General features: G+C 49.5%; 1 protein-coding gene across 3 annotated transcripts in view; it reads left to right on the forward strand.

Moving 5' to 3' along the window:
- Positions 1 to 17171, forward strand: part of GOLM2 (golgi membrane protein 2) — an 801157-nt gene that overhangs the window by 236369 nt on the left and 547617 nt on the right. The window lies entirely within an intron of this gene.

Here is a 17171-nt window from a genome sequence, read left to right on the forward strand (position 1 = left end):
GTTATGTGACATCTGCTTTCAGAAATCATTTATGGGAAATGATACGATGTGGCATTTATAACGCTCCTATACACAAGTGTTTCAAGATGGAGTGAGGCAAGGGACTGGTAACAGAGGGAAGACGGAGACCGTGATCTTACTAGGCCAGGTGACATTAAGATCGCACAAGTGCAGGGGAGGGGGTAAGTGGATAAGTGCGGGGGGGGGAAAGAGGGAGGGGCAGTGCCATCATAAAATAACCGTAAAATAAAATACAGATAAATAAAGGCAATAAATGGGAAGTGCGGCCAGCTCGTGGCAACTGCAGGACAAGGGCAGACATCAGGAGTCAAGTGCTGTAGGGATACAGAAACAGTCCCTGAGTGCAATGGTTGCCGGGGGGGGCAGTGCAGGTGTGAAACTGGTGGGGACGGAACCTGGGCCCGAGATCACAGGGTAGCCAGGTAAACCAGTGCTGTTTCATTTTCAACCAGAAGATCAGCAGGGGAGCAGAGGTGACAAAGCGGAAGCAAAAAGGAAGGTCTTGAGGTGCTTTCGGAACTGGAGATGGTTCTCCTCAAGGTTCAAAGAGGCAGGGAGGTTGTTCCAGAGGGAGGCCCCAGGAGAAGAGAGATCTACCACCAACGTGTTGCTTGGAGAAGCGGCTGACCCTGAGAGAGTTGGAGGCGGATGAGCGAAGATCTCAAGAAGGAAGATATTTAGGAAGAGAGAATTGAAGGTATTGAGGCCCCAGGCCCCAGAAGACCTTATCGAAAATACAGAGGGTTTTGAACTTGATCCTCGCCGCCACTGGGAGCCAGTGCAGAGATTTCAGTCCTGGAAAGATGACGATCCCTGGGCTTGAGGCCAAGGACACGTCTTGCAGTCCTGTTTTGAATGAGTTGTAGAGGGCGGAGAGTAGAGACAGGCAGATTTAGAAATAGGCTGTTGCAGTAGTCCACCATAGAGTGAACCAGAACTTTGGAGACAGTGAGCTTCTGGGGGAAGGGGAGGAAAGGAAGAATACCTCTGAGGAGGTGTAGCGGGTAGTGTGACTTCTTGGAGACGTCAGAGATGTGAGGAGAGAAGGAGAGTGTTGAGTCGAAGATGACCCTGAGGTTTTTAGCTTCACAGGTGGGAGCAGGATGAGGGCCAAGAGAGGCCAGTCAGAGAGTGACCGGGAAGGAGGGAGCAGGTGTGCCGATGAGGGGAATCTGTCTTACTGGCATTAAGGCAGAGATCATTGACTGCACACCACTCCTGGATAGCAGACACACAGTCCGAGATGAGAGGAGCCTGAAAATGAGTTGTCATCCGCATAGCACTGAAAGTTGGGGCAGAGAGCGCCAATGCGGTGGGCGAGAGGTGCCAGGTATTGGTTGAACAGCGAGGGAGAGAGGTTAGACCCCTGGGGAACACCACACATAGAGATAGAGGAGAGGAAGGACCCAAGTTGGACCTTGGAGGGTTGATTGGAGAGGAAAGAAGTCAGCCAAGCCAGGGCCTGATTGGTGATATCCAGGTTATCACGGAGACAGTTGAGCAGGATGGCATGGTTGACCGTGTCAAAGGCAGAAGAGAGATCAAGTAAGATGAGGACACAGGGGTGTTGGAATCAAGGTTGGAGAGCAGGTCTTCACGGATGTTCAGAAGAGCAGTTTCCGTGCTTCTGGCAGCGCTGAAGCCAGACTGATGGTCATGGAGACAACCCACAGATTCAGTGTGAAAATTAAGCTGGGAGATGGGCAGCTATTCCAGGAGTTTGCCCAGGAAAGGAGTGATGGAGATTGGGCGATAGTCAGTTGGGCAGGAAGGGTCAACAGAGGGTTTATTAAGAAGAGGGTGCACATGGGCGTGCTTCAGGGGAGAAGGGAAGACTCCAGTGGCGAAGGAGTGGTTGCAGAAGTCAGCCAGAGCAGGAGCCAGGGTGACGATGCGGTCCTTGATGATTTTGGAGGAACAGGTGGGAACCTGTTTTGATGAGATTTTCATAGATTGGACTTGCCTGGAAACCTCCTCTGGGGAGAACAGGGGAAAGTCGGAGAAGGAGGGAAGAGAGGTGGCCGAAGAAGGGCCAGAGGAAGAGCAGGGAGGAGAGGGAGAGGACAGGGAGAGGACAGGATTTCCTGAGTTTTAGAGATAAAATGAGAAGCCAGGGCTGTGCAGAGGGCCTGAAAGGGGCCAGGAGAGGTAGATACTGCAGCAGGATTGGCCAGATCCTTGCAGATTTTAAAGAGTTCGGCTCGGTTTTTAGATGCCGCAGAGATGCGGGCTTGGATGTGGGTTCTCTTCTGGTGCGAAAAGAGAGCCGGTATGGCCTTTGGAGCCGGCGGCAGGCCAGTTTGTCCGAGGATGTACCGGAAGTCCGCCATTTCCTCTCAAACACCCAGCACCTGCGTTTAGGGGTGACAAGGTGAGTCATACCAGGAGTTGCACTTGGCTTTGGGCTTCAAGCGGTTCCTCATGACCGGCACAAGAACATGGAGTGTATCAGGTATAGCAGAGTGGAGCATGGAGAGGGCTGTGTCAGGGTGTGAGTCGGCCAAAGTGGGAGGATGGGGGGAGAAAGAGGCGGCGAAAGCCTCAACTGACACACACTTCATGGGTCGGATAACCAAGAAGGTAGGTGGCAGTGCTGGAATTGGATCGGCCTGAGGGGTGGAGGTGGTGAGCTGGGAGGAAAGGAGAAAGTGATCACTCCAGGAGAGAGAAGTGGTCAGAGGGATTGAAAGGGAAAGGTCTGAAGAGATCAGAACATCCAGGGTGTGCAGAGTGAGTCAGGCCAGAGGAGAGAATAGAGAGTGAGAGAGAATTGCAGAGGTCGTGAAAGAGTCCAGAGGAAGGGCAGGGAGCCTCCAGGTGAATGTTAGACTCCATGAAGTAGACCACCAAAGGATGGCCAAAGGATTTGAGTTGTTTATGAACATGGAGTTGTTAGTCATAACACACTGCTGAAATCGGGTCAGGGTGGCTTGCCATTCAACATTAAGTCAGCAAAATTAGAAGGCGTAAATCATCCTTCACCAGACTATGTTAAAGATTTAAAGGGTAGAAAGGAGGTGACTGAAATGTTAGGACATTAATTTTTTTTAAAAAGCTGGACCCAAATTTATCACAAAATCTGAACATGTAGTGGCAGCTTAATGTAAGGACTGAAGGGAGGAATGACGATGACGGCAAAACAGGAGATGGGCATTATGGCTGGTGCCAATTGCACAGGTGGATGTAGGAATAATTGCTAAAAACTGCAATTGACAAACTACCATTGGCAATAATGATCATTTGCTGCTTGAGTAAAATGTACCCGAAACAGCAAGTCAGTCGCATTGGAGTACTTTGCTCCTACACTGTGACATCATTTTTGATGCAAAAGAATGCTAAATTGAGCGCTGAATGCAACCCAAAAACACATTCTCACTAGCTTCTGCATACCCACTTGCACACTTAAAAATAGACTAATCATTGAAAAAATATTACTTGCAAGGAGCGGTGGTTGTGAAGTGTTATGAAGCAGAGAGAGGCTGGCAGTGAAGGGCATTAGGCTAGGGACCTTGGAAGAAAAGTGGCTTGTACACCCGAACAAGAAGGTATAGGACTCGTTGATGGGATTGGGGGACACTGAATCCAGTCTCTCTAGAAACATGGCAAAATAAATACAAGGAACAAGGTTTAAAAGACATAAACGAAAATAATTAAACTATGACATCTGAACAATCTCAGTTCGCAAGTATCAACTGGTAGAAAATAGGGACTGAGGTTGATCCTAAAATTAACACCACAACTGATGGCTAAAATATCTTATACTCTAGAGGTATTGCGAACAGCATGGAAAACAAAGTAGCTGCAACAATACCAGGAGACTACAAACAACATATTGGTACAGGAAAAATTAGGGGAAATGAAACGGCACCACATGTGGAGCCTGCACGCTAAGATTCTTCCCGATTATATGCTCAAGCACTGTTCGAAGACAAAGTAAGTACGTTTGGGGAAACCAGGTATAAGTGTGCTGGGGCTAGAAACGTAAGTGAGGAATATGAAGTATCGAATCAATTATCGGCTGCAGACAATGGAACCTCTGGGCTACCCCTGCCTAGTGTGAGAAAACAGATAACGAGATTGTTCCATGTACATGCGCTGATATTTGCATAGCCAGTAATATATCAGAACTAATCAGCATAGGTGAATTAAGTTGTCAATGTTTATTCCATGGTCTTTGACAACAAACAACTGTGCCGACGCGTGTTTCGACCACATCAGCCTTTTTCAAGGCAAATTATTAAAGCTATAATGAAATATTACACAAACATTAACTATTGATCATATTGATGTCAATTGTAACAAAAAAGAACCAAAATAAATCCCAAATTAATTATTCATATGACAATGTGTCCATAATAGGTTTCAAAATTCATCGGAGGTGGAAAGAAAAAACCCAAAAGGGACAAAACTAAAAAAAGTAATACACCTATGTAACAAATGATACACTTTGCCATCTGCTATGTCGTTAAAACAACCGTACATGACTGGGTGCGACCTGGAACTGGAGTGTTAAGGAAAAGTGCATGGAACCGCGGAAAAAGGTTTGGTTCAGAGTTACAGCAGTTACAATGGTTTGGGAAACAATTCGCTCTAGGCTCACAAGCTTTAGAAGGGCAGTTCATAACTGGCACACTGTAATTCGGGAGAAAAGTGCAAGTCCTCTGAGTCCACCTCCTGAATGAGTCTCTCCATTGTCTTAGAGGAAGGAAGACTTCAAAGAACAGAATGCACCAGCTAGTTCTTGAAGAACCCTAAACAGATTATGGAACCAAGTCAATTTCAGAATTCATCAAGCTTACTGGATCGTTCTAGTCTCCAATTCGTCTTGGGATGTTGCTGCCTTTAGCTCAAAGAATGGAGCATGTCTTACAAAGCATAAAAAAAGCAATGTATTTCTATCCACTGGTATGCTTCCACTCACATGTTTGCCATAGCTTTCATTCCTCCTTTTTTCCACTGGATTAGATGAGGTTGCAGAGATACATGTTTGTTTGAATGTTCAACTTTTCCACTTATATCGTTTGTGCTTTTGTGCCGTTCTCTTCCGGTTCACCCGTTTAATATATATATTTTTTTTGTGTGCAATTACAGCGAATAATCATGGTTCTCCAGCATTGGATCTTTCATGGATTCACATGCTTAGAATATTCCCAGTTGACAGACTGGGAACCCTCGGTACGCTTATAAAGCAGTTTCCCATAGGAAAACTTTCGACACTTGTGTCCTATCTATGTCGTTTTGGGGCCGCCCACGCATGCCCCACTAGGACGTAGCGGTATAAATGCCCCGCCCCCGCGGCTGCCTTCAGATTTCAACCGTCTCCAAAGTAGTGGGAGCACCTCGTGTAGTCTACTATTTTGTCTAGTTTGTGCTGTTGAAGTTTTCTCCTGATGTCAGGAATAGCGCGGATCTGCCCGTGCGCTACGTGCGGGTTGAAGGTGTACGAGGGGGACGGACATATGGATTGCATATATTGTCTACACCCTCATCATTCGTCAGACAAGTGCGACATATGTAAGGGCTTCTCCCAGAAGACTCTTAAAGATCGAAGTCGAAGACTAGTGGCATGGTTAAACGATGGAGCGGGGGCATACCCGCCTTCGGAGGTGGGCTCCACGCGCAGCGTGGCCTCAGTGTCAAAATCTTCAGGGGCCCCGCGCCGCTCGACATCGTCGGAACCCCCAGTGAAGAAATTACGACCGGCGGAGAAGGAATCATCGAGAAGCCATTCTAAGGAGTCTTTGTTGAAGAAAGCCTCGTCATCCTTATCTTTGACGAAGAAAGACAGAAAAGAAAAATGGAAATCCTCCTTGGGCGATCATCCTAGATCGACCTCGAGTCGAGATGCAGAGAAGCATAGGTCGAGTTCAGAAAAGGCGGGAACGCCTCAAGGGCCTACACGACCACCGTCGTCGACGGCAGGGCAGTCGTCAACCACTTCTCTGCCACTGACACAATTGGTCTCAGCCGTTCTTGGGCCGCAAACGGTGACGACGACGACGGGGCCAGCTTTAGCCTCGTCGACGGAGATCCCGCAAGAGGCCTGGCGACCAGAAGTATTCGATCCAGTTTTGCCGGAGACCCTACTGCAGCAAGAGGCCTCGTCGGTGTCCTCGGGAGATGAGTATGTGAGAGTAGCTGGCCCTGCAGACCTCGGGTTACGAGGGATTACCAAGCCTCTCTCCGGGAGCATTCCGGGGTCTACCCCTCTTCTCAATCCGCAGTCACTCTTGTTGCTGGAGGTTTTGTCCACGTTGCAAACGTTGCTGAAGACACTGGACGAGAGACTACCTCAAGCAACTCCGGCCAGGTCGGCCATCGATGAACCAGGCCCGTCTCGTCGGCCACCTCCGTCAACCCCCACGGCAGTGCCTGCGGGTGGAGACCTCTCTGCTCCACGCCATGAGGAAGGAGAGCTGATAGATTCGGACTCGGACAGTAGAGCCTTATCAGATGTCTCCCTTTCCCCCTCCAGGGATCCAACCTGGGAGTCTGAAGCGGAATTAGAAACCCCAAGAAGCCCAGCTCAGCCGTCTCCCCCGGACGACATTGGGTCATTTCACATCATGATGGCCAAGGCTTGTACAGAATTCGGGTTGGTGCAGGAAGAGGAGAAAAAGGACTGTTTTCTTTTCAACCACATGGGAAAGAGAAGGTCGCTGTTTTCAATATCCATCCTGGATCATGTGTGGCAGGAGGGGTTACAGACCATGCGCCACCCTTTCTCGGAACCGGCAATAAAAGGTCGCCTGGAGAAAATATTTAAGGCCCCAGAAGCTACCCCAAAGTGTCTCTCCTCCCAACCAACCCCTGACTCGGTGGTGTCGGCGGTTAGAAAGGCGAGGGCCCAGCACAAGTGCACGACCCCCCCGGAAAGTGAGGCCAGAAGACAGGATGCCTTTGGCAAAAAAGTGCTGTCGGTAGGTGCTACCACAGTGAAAGCGGCCAATTCTCTGGCCATAGTAGCCAGATACGACAGGGAGATGTGGCACCGACTGGCTCCTATGCTGGAGCATCTTCCGGAAGAACATCGTAAGGCGACCATGTTACTGGTCAGGGAAGGTGAAGAGGCCTCCAATCATGCCATAAACATCGCGGTGGACCTCGCGGAATCGGGGTTTAAGCAGGTGAATAACGGTGTGGTTCTCCGAAGGCAAGCATGGCTGAAATGCACCAACTTTAGACCAGAGGTGCAATACAAGGTGCTGGATATGCCTTTTGAGGGAGACCTTCTGTTCGGCGAGAAGGTGGACGAGGCCCTGAAGGGCATGAAAGCGGACACGGCGCGTTCCTTGGGGGCCCTCCAAGTGGTTGAAGTTTCAGGTCTTTTCGTCCCTTTAGGGTAGCATCGGGAAACTCCAGATTCTCGGCATTGAGAGACAGATCCTTCAGTAGGCCAGCATACCCCTCCCAGGGATACAGACAGGCTTCTCAAGCGGCAAAACGACGCCGAGACTACAAGGCCCCCCAAGAAGAGAACAGGTTACTCGTCGACGAGGGATAAGCAGACCAAGGACCAGCAATGACGGGCATCAGAACGTTCTTGGAGGCAGGATATCGTGCTACATCAACGAATGGGAGCACATAATAACGGATCAATGGGTGTTGGACACTGTAAGCTACGGACATTCCCTGCAATTCAAAAGCAACCCTCCGCACATTCCACCGGCGTTTGTAGCTCAACCCTATCTGAGCGTGTTGCAGCAGGAAGTAGCACTTATGCTGCAAAAAGGTGCTATAGAATTGGTTCCGTCGTCGCAGAGAGGTCAAGGGGTTTATTCCCGATACTTTGTGGTGAAAAAACCAAACGGAAAGTGGCGTCCTATTCTAGACCTGCGCGATCTAAACAAGACGTTGAAAAGCCTAAAATTCAAGATGCTCACGCTCCAGGAAGTGATCCGGTCAGTTCAGGAAGGGGACTTTCTGGCGTCTCTGGACCTGCAGGACACGTACTTCCACATACCAATGTGTCGGCGACACAAAAAGTTCCTAAGGTTTGTGGTAGGACGGACTCACTACCAGTTCACAGTACTTCCTTTTGGGCTGAAATCCTCTCCCAGGACATTCACGAAATGTTTTGCCCCGGTGGCGGCCTGGCTGAGAAGGTAAGGCCATCATATATACCTGTATCTCGACGACTGGTTGGTGAGGGGGTCCTCCCCTATGTCGACTCACACAAGTTTGCAGGCCACCATGCACCTCTTACAACGGCTGGGGTTTGCGGTAAACTTTGAGAAATCCTTGTTAAGGCCGTCAAGAAGCTTGGTGTTCCTGGGCGCACAATTCGAGACCCAGTCAGGGTTAGTGAAGCCATCCCTCGACAGAATCACCAAACTCAATTGATTGGCAGGTCAGCTGAAAATCAATACCAGACTATCAGTGAGAAAATGTCAATTCTGGGCGCTATGGCGTCCTGCATTCCTCTGGTGGGCAACTGCCGCCTGTTCATGAGGCCGGTTCAAGAGTTTCTGGCGGACCGGTGGATGCAGGCCCAAGGGCTCTGGTCGGGCAAACTGACCGTCGACGACGACGAGCTCCTACTAGCTCTTCAGTGGTGGCAGAGTTTCAGAATCTATCCAGAGGGGTACCCCTACAGGAGCCGGAGTTTCAGCTAACCATAGTGACGGACGCGTCCCTGACAGGCTGGGGAGCACACATGGGCACTCTACAAACGCAAGGTCGTTGGTCTCAGAGGGAATCTCTCCTGCACATCAACGTTCTGGAAGTGAGAGCAGTGCGCTGGGCCCTGAAGTCTTTCCTGCCGCACATCAGAGGGTCCATAGTGAGAGGCAATGTTTTACATGAGGAAGCAAGGGGGCACGCGATCCAGAACCCTTTTCACCGAGGCTCAGAAGGTGTGTCATTGGGCTCTGAAACACGATATATCCATTGTAGCTCATCATCTCCCGGGAGTAAGGAACGAGCAAGCGGACTCACTCAGCAGAAAAATGGACCAAATTCACGAATGGGAGATAGACAGCGTTCAGTTGTCGAAGGTCTTTGAGAAATGGGGATGGCCTCCGCTGGATCTCTTGGCTACGAAGAGGAACAAGAAGTGCGAAATGTATACCAGCAGGTGGCCACAGGAAGGTTCTCTGGGGGAAGCGTTCTCCTTCCCGTGGACGGACAAGTTCCTCTACGCCTTCCCTCCGTTCCCTCTTATACGGAGAACTCTGCAGTGGATACGCAGGTACAGGTGCCGGGTCATCCTAGTGGCACCGTGTTGGCCGAGGCAGCCGTGGTTTTCCGACCTGCTCCACCTGTCAGTGGATCAACCAATAACGTTCCCGTAGGTTCCCAATCTCCTGTCCCGGGACGAAGGAACAGTGTGGCATCACAATCCATACAGTCTCAATCTCACAGCTTGGCTCCTGACTTTTCGGAATTTGGTGCCTTGAGCATTTCGTCGGACTATCCGAGAATCCTGCAAGCAGCGCAGGCCCCTTCCACCAACAAGTCGTACGAGTGTAAGTGGAGAAGGTTCTGTACGTGGTGTCAAGGACAGACGGGAGTGTAACCTCTAAGGGTAAATCCAGAACAGATTCTGCCGTATCTGCTACACCTGGCGAAGAGCGGATTATCCTTTTCATCAATAAAGGTACACCTGGCGGCCATCTCCTAGGTTCACGAGGAGGAGGCAGTCGTCTCCCTTATTTAGTGACAGGTTGGTGAAACACTTCATGAGAGGTTTGTTCCGGATGTTCCCTCTGGTTAAAAGTTTTCCACCAACGTGGAGCCTTAATGTGGTGCTAGCAGGCTTAATGAAACCACCCTTTGAACCAATGGCCACATCATCGATGAAGTTCTTGTCATGGAAAGTGGCTTTTCTAATGGCTATAACATCAGCTAGGCGGATCTCGGAGTTGCAGGCGTTGGTCGTAGACCCGCCGTACCTAAGGTTTTTTAAGGGCAAAGTAGTTTTGTCAACTAATCCTCGTTTCATTCCAAAAGTTCCTACGGCTTATCATAAACACTCATCCATTGTCCTGCCCACCTTTTTCGCGACCCCCTCATCGGCTGCGGAAAAAGTCCTCCATACCTTGGACGTAAAGAGAGCTCTAAAATTTTACCTTCATAGGACTCAGCAACTTAGATCTACCCAACAACTCTTCGTTGCATATGGTCCTTCGGCGAAAGGAAAAGCAATTTCAAAGCAGGGACTGGCCCGATGGGTCTCGTCGACGATTGCCTTCTGTCATTCCAAAGCAGGAAAACGGCTACAAGGGCGTACGAGAGCTCATTCCACAAGGGCAACTTCGTCTTTGACGGCGTTGTGGGCAGGAATCCCGCTGACAGACATTTGCCAGGCGGCGGCATGGTCAGAGCCTCACACGTTTACCCGCCATTACTGCCTCGAACGGCAGCATGCGGACGAGATACAAATGGGAAGAGCAGTCTTACGCCATCTGTTTCAATAAGGTAAGCCCTTTTCAAGAAGGGTCTGTACTTATTTTGACGTATGTATATATATTTCTGATGTTTGTTAATCTGCTTAGAATCACATGCTGTGCATAGGTCCGACATCCAGTGGTCACTGCGGAGTATTGCATTTTGTTTTTCGTAGTCGAAAAGGGGACGTCGACAAGGCGTGTCTGTAACACTATCCCTATAGTGACGTGCGTTGTACCCACAATCCCTCACGCGTCGAGGTCCCTCAGATTGTTTTTTTCCGCCCAGTTTCTGGTCGCCTTTCGCGGAGCTCCTAGAGAGACATTGCTATACTTGCCACGGACCTCGGTCCTTTTGTCATAACTTAATATACGATAACGATCCCTCCCCCTCGACGTTAGCTGTAAAGCTGTTTCTCCGCCGAACTGATTTTCGACGGAGAGGAAGAGCGGAGGAGATCCTTCGGCGCTGCCGAACACGTGGCCTGGCCTCGACGGCCAACTTACAGTAGGGAGAGTGGGGGTTAAAACTTTGTCTCTTCTCTTTGAGAATGTCTTTCTTTCCCTTGGGGTTGTTATCGCCAGCTATTATTGCCTCAGCTATGGAGAGGACACCATTTAAGTTTTGCCCACGCTGCAGGGGCAAATATACTTGGAAAGATAAGCACAAGCTCTGTAATCGTTGCTTACCCCTCGATCACATAGAGAACAGCTGCGCAGCCTGCAAGCTCTTAAAACCCAGGACTCTTAAAGAACGTAGGGTTAAGAGGTGGGCGGACTACGCGATGTCGAAGTCAGTTTCCTCACCCGCTGCCGCTGTTACTGAAAGTGACGAGGAGTGCGATAACTCGACGTCCGTTACGGAAGTCATGAACCCCCAGAAGGAGCGCTCCCGCTCCTCGTCGTCCGTCCCCGGCCCCGACGGGCTCGGCTCACGCCCTGCTTATGGGGATGAACACCCCGGCGACAAGGACGCACACAAACCCCATAAGGCTAAACACACTACCCACGGCTCTTCTTCGTCGAGAACGAAGGATCCATCAGCGCCGAAGGGGACGCAGGGCACTCCGGCGTCTACCGCAGACCGTAAAGGTCACAAGCCCCACCCGCAAACGCAACCGCGACCAGCGATTGGGCTTCCATCTAACACGGGCGCTACCCCAAAAACATCCGACGCAACGCTCCATAGAGCGACCGTCGAGGTACAACGCGCAACGCACACAACGTCGACACCAGAGCCCTCGACTGACAAAATCGTGGTCGAGAGCCTAGCGAGAATTGTCGCCGAAGACAAACGTACGCGGACGATGAAACAAACGTCGAATACCGCGTCGAAAAAACATAAAAGTAGCCAGGAACTCCCCCTTTCTCCAAAGGACGCTTCCGAACTACCTGAAGGCTTTTCAGAAGGAGACGGGAACCTCTCGTCGACGTTGTGGGAGCGTTTGAAACGATTCAAAGGCGAAAACACTAATTTCCCCCCTCTAGACTATTCAGGGGTACCCCATGAGACCCTTGAAAGATTCCATTCTTGCATGGAGAAAATGGAAAGGTTTCTAGGAAACCAAGACCCACCCACTCACAAAAGACAAAGAGAATGGCCACAGGATGACCCTAGAGTCAAGATTCCTAGGCTGGTTGACCTCACTGAGGAGGAGAAATACCTCCAAGAAGATGAGTGTTTGGGTGGAGAAGAAGAGGTAGAACTTGAGGAAGAGGGGTTCGAAGAAGATCCTTACACCACTGCTACAGGGTTTGAAGAGGATACAGCTACCTCGCAGCCCTGGCATTCACCGTCAGTGCAGCCTTGGCAATCCCCATCAGTACATTCAGACCCTGATGCCTTTCTCCCTTCTCCTCTCAAGGATTCACATGGGAACTCCTCTCCCATAGATGACCAACCTTCCCTCAATGCACTATTGCGCAAGGCAGCAGCGCATTTTGAGATTGATACAGGGGAAACTCTTCCAGACATTGACTTTGTAGAAAAAGTCATCAAAGAAAAAGCCCCTGTTGGCCAATCTATTCCACTTCTGGCTTCTATTAAAAGAAGAATTTCTCCTTCCCTTACTAACCCAGCTTTAGTAAGAGGGGTCAACCCTAGAATAGAAAAGCTCTTCAGCCCTTCATCCTCTGACCCTTTATACATCAGAGGACATTCTATTCCGGACTCCCTTGTGGTTACCAACACAAGAAAAAGAGCAGGGGTGTCACTATCCACTAGTGAAGCACCTCCAGACAAAGAAGGCAAAAAACTCTACGCACTGGGGAAGAGAATCACGACCTCCGCCGCCTTCTCTACTAGAATTGCTAATAACAACTCACTTTTAGCTAGCTACGCAGATGCACAGTGGAACAAGCTGCGCAGCGAAGCAGAGGAAGCACCTGAACCTCTGCGTTCTCGCCTGCTAGCTATAATATCAGAGGGCACACTGGTAAACCAGGGCATCGTTAAAAACTCCCTAGATGCCGCTGAGACGGCTGGCCGCTCCCTAGTGCAGGGAATACTTCTCAAGCGCCACGTTTGGCTACGCAATTCAGGTTTTAAGCCCGAAACCCAAGCCTCCCTCATAAATAAACCCATTGAACAGACGCATCTGTTTGGGAAAGCAGTAGATGAGGCCCTAGAACATGCTAAAAAAGAGTTTGATACCATCAAGACTCTTGATCAAATTTCTAGGCCCCCTAACGGGCGAGGCTATGGTAATAAACGCTCCTTTCGTGGCCAAAGACAGCAGCAGAACCAACAACAACAATATTACTCTGGCTCCAACTGGCCCACTAACCAGGGTAACACCCAGTTCAGTCAAAGAGGCCAACGCCGTGGCAAAGGAAGAGGTCGTGGCTCCAGCCCCAGAGGTTCCACGCCCAAACCAGCAAATGACCCGAAAATTCGGGTCCCCTCCCATGCATCACCGGTCGGGGGCCGGCTAACATCGTTCCTTTCAGCATGGGAGGGAATCACGTCAGACCGTTGGGTATTATCCACCATAGCCCACGGATACTGCATCGAGTTCAACGGTTCCCCGAAGTACAAACCCCCACGGAACCGACCCATGACACCGCAACACCTCTCCATTCTTCTTCAAGAGGTGGAAGAACTACTGAAGAAAGAAGCTATAGAGCCCGTCCCCCTATCACAGGTAACAGAAGGTATTTATTCAGTGTACTTCCTTGTACCCAAAAAGGACTTAACCATGCGCCCTGTATTAGATCTGCGCCCAGCGAACATATTTGTCAAACCCCAAAAGTTTCGTATGGTGACCTTACAGGAGGTAATCCCACTGTTATCACAAGGGGATTACATGACAACACTGGACATGAAAGATGCATACTTTCATATTTTAATGTTGACATCGCACAGAAAATACCTCCGGTTCAAAATAGAGGACAAACACTACCAGTTCAGAGTACTACCCTTCGGGATAGCATCTGCACCAAGGGTATTCACGAAAGTACTGGCAGTGGCAGCGGCCCACCTGCGCAGATTATCCATCCCGGTATACCCTTACCTCGACGACTGGCTCATAACAGGGGATTCTTACGAAACATGCTTCTCCAATACCCAAAAGACCGTAGACCTTTTGTCCCAACTGGGCTTCTCCATCAACGAAAAGAAGTCCAGCTTAGACCCCAGCCAAACCAAACAATTCCTAGGGGCTCTAATTCGAACAAAGGACGGCCTCGTATTCCCCTCCAACGAGAGGGTCCAAAACATGCTGTTTCAAATTCCCCATTATGTAGCAGGCCGAGAGGTGACGGTACGCAAAGCAATGCGCTTGCTAGGGATGATGGCGTCATGTATTTATTTGGTACCTCACGCGCGTCTGCGCCCAATGCAAGAGTGGCTCTACAGCCAGTGGTGTCAGGCCAGCGGACAATGGGACGATCTAGTGGTGGTCTCGCAGGCCTTGGTTCTCTCGCTACGGTGGTGGACAAAAGAAAACCTGTTATTAGGGAAAACTTTTGCCACACCCGCAGTGGAAGCCACTCTAACCACAGATGCATCCCTTACAGGATGGGGGGCTCACCTATCCCATCAGACGGCCCACGGAGTTTGGACTCCGAGCTTAGCATCCAAGCATATAAACCTGCTGGAACTACTAGCGGTGTTCAAAGCACTGAAAGCCTTTCAAAAACAGCTACAAGAGAAGACAGTGATGGTCCTCACAGACAGCACCACAGCCATGTACTACCTCAACAAGCAAGGAGGCACTCACTCTCCAGGACTGTCCAAACTGTCCCAGAATATAAGGAAGTGGGCTCTCAGACACAACATGTTCCTACTGTCACAACATGTACCAGGGGAACTCAATCTTCTAGCAGACAAACTCAGCAGAGACTTCCCCCTGCCCGGAGAGTACGAATGGCAATTACACAAAGACATCGTCTTAGACGTCTTCACTCAATGGGGTTTCCCGGAGATAGACCTGTTCGCAACTCTGGAAAACTCACAATGCCAAAGTTACGCCTCCAGGTACCCCCAGAACCAGTCCAAGGGGAACGGTCTGTCGATTCTATGGTCAGGGAAATTTGTTTACGCCTTTCCCCCGACTCCCCTTCTCAACAAAGTGGTGCACAAGATGCATCAGGAGCAGGTTACAATGATACTAGTGGCCCCAATGTGGGCCCGGCACCCATGGTTCGCTCACTTGATGGAGATGTCCCTATCTCCCCCAGTGAAACTTCCCTGCCCGTACAACATGCTGTCACAAGACAAGGGCAGAACACTGCATCCATGCCCTCAGACCATGAACTTAGCAGCCTGGCTCCTGAGATCATAGAATTTGGACATTTACAACTCCCACAGAGATGTATGGACATCCTCAGGGAAGCCAGAAAACCTAATACTCGACACTGCTATTCTAGCAAATGGAAAAGATTCGTTATCTGGTGTAGAGGTACTAGCATCAACCCAGTTGACTGCACTCCTACTGACATTATTCTATACTTGACCCATTTACTGGATTCAGGTTTAGTGTTCAATTCCATTAAAGTCCACCTAGCGGCACTTTCTGCATACACCACTTCCCAACTTAAAGTTTCGTGGTGGAAGATACCAGTTATTAAAGCCTTCATGGAGGGGGTAAAGAGGATACACCCTCCGATAGCTAACCCAGCTCCCGGATGGGACTTAAATGTGGTACTTTCCAGACTCATGGGCCCTCCCTTCGAACCCATGCACAAGGCAACTCTTAAAGATATCACCCTTAAGACTGCTTTCCTAATAGCTATCACCTCCATTAGGAGAGTAAGTGAACTACAGGCTCTTTCTGTACTAGACCCCTTCGTAACAGTTCACAAAGATAAGGTGGTTCTACGCACACACCCAAGGTTTGCACCTAAATTCATCTCGAAATTTCATGTAAACCAAACTATAGAACTACCAACGTTCTTTCAAAACCCTTCCAACTCGGGAGAAAAAAGTCTGCATACACTAGATGTACGCAGAGCTGTCATGTTCTACATGGAAAGAACCAGACCACTGAGAAAGACTAATCAGTTCTTTGTCTCGGTGGCAGCAGGAAGAGAAGGAGATGCGGTCTCAAAATCCACTATATCTAGATGGATTGTTCAATGCATCACTCTCTGTTACACTCTTGCTAAGAGAGAACTACCCTTCAAGCCAAGAGCACATTCCACTCGAGGCACGGGGGCTTCCATAGCATTCATTGCAAATGTTCCCCTTGAGTCCATCTGCAAAGCGGCAACCTGGAGTTCTGTGCACACATTTACAAAACACTACTGTCTAGATGCACACTCTAGATCTGATTCCCAGGTTGGGCAGGCAGTATTAAGACATCTTTTCTCTACTGTTCCTTCTCATAACCCACCGCCAACTCCGGGTACTGCTCGCTAGTCTATGCACAGCATGTGATTCTAAGCAGATTAACAAACATCAGAAGACAATGCATTACTTACCGTAAAAGCATTTCTGATGGTTGTATCTGCTTAGATTCACATGCGCCCACCCTTCCTCCCCGCTCGGATGGAAGGAACATAGACATCCTTTTATATATATTTCTCTCTTTTCTGTACTCACTCACGGCTAAAAGGCTCCCTCAGGGCAGAAAAATACAAACAGAGGGACCTCGACGCGTGAGGGATTGTGGGTACAACGCACGTCACTATAGGGATAGTGTTACAGACACGCCTTGTCGACGTCCCCTTTTCGACTACGAAAAACAAAATGCAATACTCCGCAGTGACCACTGGATGTCGGACCTATGCACAGCATGTGAATCTAAGCAGATACAACCATCAGAAATGCTTTTACGGTAAGTAATGCATTGTCATATATATATATATATATGTGCATCTACTGTTGCGTATTTTTAAATTGGAATTTTACGTAAGCGTGGTTCGCTATACATATGCTTAGGAGGGTGCCGGATTGCATTCACACCGTCTCTTTTTCAGGATCACTACTGTGCATTCTATTCTAAGCATGTGAATCCATGAAAGATCCAATGCCGGAGAAGGGAATAGTTTCTTACCTGTAACTCCATTTCTCCAGCATTGGTATCTTTCATGTATTCACATGAGCCCGCCGGCCTCCCCGGTATGCAATCGTCTTGTATAACTCGGTTTCACCCCATTCTGCTTTGGAGGGGTCGAAATCTGAAGGGAGCTGCGGGGGCGGGGCATTTATACCGCTACGTCCTAGTGGGGCATGCGTGGGCGGCCCCAAAACGACGTAGATAGGACACAAAAGTGTTGAAAGTTTTCCTATGGGAAACGGCTTTATAAGCGTACCGAGGG

This window comes from Ambystoma mexicanum, chromosome 11, assembly GCF_040938575.1.
Source record: "Ambystoma mexicanum isolate Mex_15411 chromosome 11, UKY_AmexF1_1, whole genome shotgun sequence".
In the NCBI taxonomy this organism is placed as follows: Eukaryota; Metazoa; Chordata; class Amphibia; order Caudata; family Ambystomatidae; genus Ambystoma; species Ambystoma mexicanum.